Raw genomic sequence first — 4,978 nt, forward strand, 5'->3', positions numbered from 1 at the left:
TGTATAGCTTATATCACCAGCATAACTGTTTTCAGCTGTGCTAACATAATTGCACGGGTTTTCTAATCATCCATTAGTCTTCTCAGGCGATAACACAATGTACCATTAGAACACTGGAGTGATGATGGAAATGGGCCTCTATACACCTCTGGAGATATTTCATTAGAAACCAGACGTTTCACCTAGAAGAGTCATTTACCACATTAACAATGTATAGAGGGTATTTATGATTAATGTTATCTTTATTGAAAAAACAGTGCTTTTCTTTGAAGAATAAAGACATTTCTAAGTGACCCCAAACTTTTGAATGGTAGTGTACATATATACACTAATATGTATTATCAGCTACAAAAGCACATATTATTATGGTCTCATGTTTCTAGTTCTAAGTGATTTCTCTCGTTATAAGTGATGATTTTTATCTTTAATATAAAGTTTATTTCTCTGAGTCTGAACAACGTTTTCTTGTTATTTATAAAACACAAAGTGACCTCTGAGTTTATTTATCGTTCCTCGTCCTCCGAGCGCCGCTGGTCCCAGTTTAAACTGCTGGTTTAACGAGCTCCTTCCTGACGAGCTCCTTCCTAACGAGCTCCTTCCTAACGAGCTCCTTCCTAACGAACTCCTTCCTAACGAGCCGTCTCCTGACCTTGGGGTTCGGGTTGTTGGCGCCCTGTCGGCTCTGGGCGAGGACCCGGACTCCACAGGAAGTGCTGGAGCCGCTCCACAAGACCACGTCCCGCCAAAATAAAGTCCTATTATTTATTACATTTCTAAATGGTTAATTGTTTGTCTTTATTTTCTTCATCTCGTTAAGTTTCTTATTTTCTGTCTTCTTCCTGAAGCTTTCTTCTAGAAATAATCATATTTTTTGTCTTCTATGTTCCATATTTTATAATTATGTTTTTTTATATTATAATTATACGTCAACAGGGCATTTAAAATTATTCATATTATTAATATTATTATTATTATTATTTCATTGTTTCATCATCATAACATCACTTATCTGACAGAACACCTTCCTTATGAATAATAATATATTATATTGTTATTATTATCATTGACCCTGTAAACCCTGTTTTTAAAGTGCTATTTAAATAAAGTTATTATTATTATTATTTTAATTATTAATAGTATTGTTATTATTATTATTATTATTATTATTATTATTTACATGAACGTTCAACACGATCCTCTCTCCACTCTGAGTGGTGTTTACCTGAGGGGAGCCTGTCCGTCTGGTGAGAGGACACACACTCACAGACACACACACACACACACTCACACACTCACACACACTCACACACACTCACACTCACACACACACACACTCACACACACTCACACTCACACACACACACACACTCACTCACACTCTCACACACACACACACACACTCACACACTCACACACACACACACACACACACACACACACACTCACACACACACACACACACACACACACACACACACACACACACACACACACACACACACACACACACACACACACACACACTCACACACACACACTCACACACACACACACACACACACACACACACACACACACACACACACACACACACACACACTCACACACACACACACACACACACTCACACACACACACACACACACACACACACACACACTCACACTCACACACACACACACACACACACACACACACACACTCACACACACACACTCACACACACACTCACACACTCACACACACACACACACACACACACCACACTCACACACATAAAAGAGAGATCACTTCTACAGAGAGAGAGAGAGAGAGAGAGAGAGAGGATTAAGAGAACAAAAGAACACCTGAGACACACACACACACACACACACAGTCACACACACACACACAGTCACACACACACACACACACACACACACACACACACACACACACACACACACACACACACACACAGTCACACACACACACAGTCACACACACACACACACACACACACAGTCACACACACACACACAAACACACACAGTCACACACACACAGTCACACACACACACATCCAAGACTAAGTTGAAAAGTGAATCATCTTTTATGAAAACCGTTAAATTGATCAAAGATGTAAATCTGCTTCACATTCAAACTCAACTTTATGAATATAAACATTGTTATAAATAATCTTTATATCACTTAAATAAATTCAATGTTTAGTTTCTAGTTTGTAATTGTAAACGTGTTTTAGGTAACAAGTATTCAAAATAATATATAATAATATAGTATTCATGTTCACTGTGTGTTAGTTGTTCTATAATTATATAATTATTGTTCTACATAATTAGTATTATAAATGTTTATTTAAAATCTATTATTATTGTTCAACATAATTATATAATTATTGTTCTAAATAATTAGTATTATTAATGTTTTATATAATTATATTATTATTGTTCTATATAATTATATTATTATTGTTCTATATAATTGTATTATTATTGTTTTATATAATTATATTATTATTGTTCTATATAATTATATTATTATTGTTCAACATAATTATTATTATTATTGATCTATATAATTATATTATTATTGTTCTATATAATTATATTATTATTGTTCTAAATAATTATATTATTATTGTTCTATATATTATATTATTATTGTTTCATATAATTATATTATTATTGTTCTACATAATTATTATTATTATTGTTCTAAATAATTATATTATTATTGTTCTATATAATTATATTATTATTGTTCGACATAAGTATTATTATTGTTTTATATAATTATATTATTATTGTTTTATATAATTATATTATTTTTGTTTTATGTAATTATTATTATTGTTCTATATAATTATTATTATTATTCATCTATATAATTATATTATTATTGTTCTATATAATTATATTATTATTGTTCTACATAATTATTAGTATTATTGTTCTATATAATTATATTATTATTATTCTCTATTATATTTCTCGTGGTGTGCAGATGGTCAGAGATCCTCCAGAGAGTTCAGGGGGTCGACACACTTAACGTGCCCAGGGACCGGCTCTCCTGCTGGGCTTTGTGAATCCAGAGGGCTCCGTGCTGTCCCTGGAGCTCCACCAACACACAAACACACACACACACACACTACACACACCACACAAACACACACATAGACACACACACACATAGACATGCACACAGTCACACACATAGACACACACACTACACACACCACATAGACACACGCACACACACACATGGACACACACATAGACACACGCACACACACAGTCACAGTGAAGTCAGCAGCTTACACACACACACACCACACACACACACGCCTGCAAAGACATGAGTCGAATAAGGATCAAATCCCCCGATCCCCCCCCCCCACACACTCACCACACACACACACACACACACACACACACACACACACACACACACACACACACACACACAGTAACAGCAGTGGTGTTGGAGGGAGTGTCAGTGTTCATACAACAGATGTCGGTTGTCCAGCTGCCTCCTGCAGTGTGTGTGTGTGTGTGTCTGTGTGTGTGTGTGTGTGTGTGTGTGTGTCTGTGTGTGTGTGTGTGTGTGTGTGTGTGTGTGATGGACAGATGGGGCGGTGAGTGGTGATTGTCATGGTGATGAGGGCCTAACCTCTCAGCATGTGCACACACACAGACACACACACACACACTCACACACTCACACAGACACACACAGACACACACACAGACTCACACAGACACACACAGACACACACACAGACACACACAAACACACACACACACACACTCTGTATTTCTTCATCCCTCCTCGATGAACATGAGGTCAGAGGCTGACGATGTTTGTGATGAATCAGAGACGAAGATTCACTGAGAGATGGAACAGAATTTAAATGTTAAAGGAATAAAACTTCATGAAAATAAAACACGACAATCAAATAATAAAGGAAACAACTGCTCAATGTCTTTGCTATGATACACATGACTCTACTTCCCTCTCCTGACCACCAGGGGGCTCCTCTGGTTGTATAGAAGTCTATGCTTCATGTGTTAAAGCTGCATTCTCTCTCCTGACCACCAGGGGGCTCCTCTGGTTGTATAGAAGTCTATGCTTCATGTGTTAAAGCTGCATTCTCTCCTGACCACCAGGGGCTCCTCTGGTTGTATAGAAGTCTATGCTCATGTGTTAAAGCTGCATTCTCTCCTGACCACCAGGGGGCGACTCCTCTGGTTGTATAGAAGTCTATGCTTCATGTGTTAAAGCTGCATTCTCTCTCCTGACCACCAGGGGGCGACTCCTCTGGTTGTATAGAAGTCTATGCTTCATGTGTTAAAGCTGCATTCTCTCTCCTGACCACCAGGGGGCTCCTCTGGTTGTATAGAAGTCTATGCTTCATGTGTTAAAGCTGCATTCTCTCTCCTGACCACCAGGGGGCTCCTCTGGTTGTATAGAAGTCTCTGCTTCAGGTCTCTACCAGAGGCGTGTACAGGCGTCACTCATCAGGCCACATGTGGTCGTGTCCATCACAGGTCGCAAAAAAAAAAGATGGCAATGGCAGAACGGCTGATGGGTGACGTCATGACGACGATGACCACTTCCCATGCACAGTCCACGTGGATGAAGATGAAGATGAAGATGATTGGGGTCACGACCGCACAGCGTGAAGCACGTCGATAACTTAATGAAGTTAAAGATAAAGTTCTCCTCAGACTAGCGTTTACACTCAGAGCCGACCATAATGCTCTGTGTGTGTGTGTGAGTGTGTGTGTGTGTGTTATGTGTGTGTGTGTGTGTGTGTGTGAGTGTGTGTGTTGTGTGTGTGTGTGTGTATGTGTGTGTGTGTGTGTGTGTGTGTGTGTGTGTGTGTGTGTGTTATGTGTGTGTGTGTGTGTGTGTTATGTGTCTGTGTATGTGTGTGTGTGTTATGTGTGTGTGTGTGTGTGTGTGTGTGAGTGTGTGT

This window comes from Pseudoliparis swirei, chromosome 15 (assembly GCF_029220125.1).
Source record: "Pseudoliparis swirei isolate HS2019 ecotype Mariana Trench chromosome 15, NWPU_hadal_v1, whole genome shotgun sequence".
Lineage (NCBI taxonomy): Eukaryota > Metazoa > Chordata > Actinopteri > Perciformes > Liparidae > Pseudoliparis > Pseudoliparis swirei.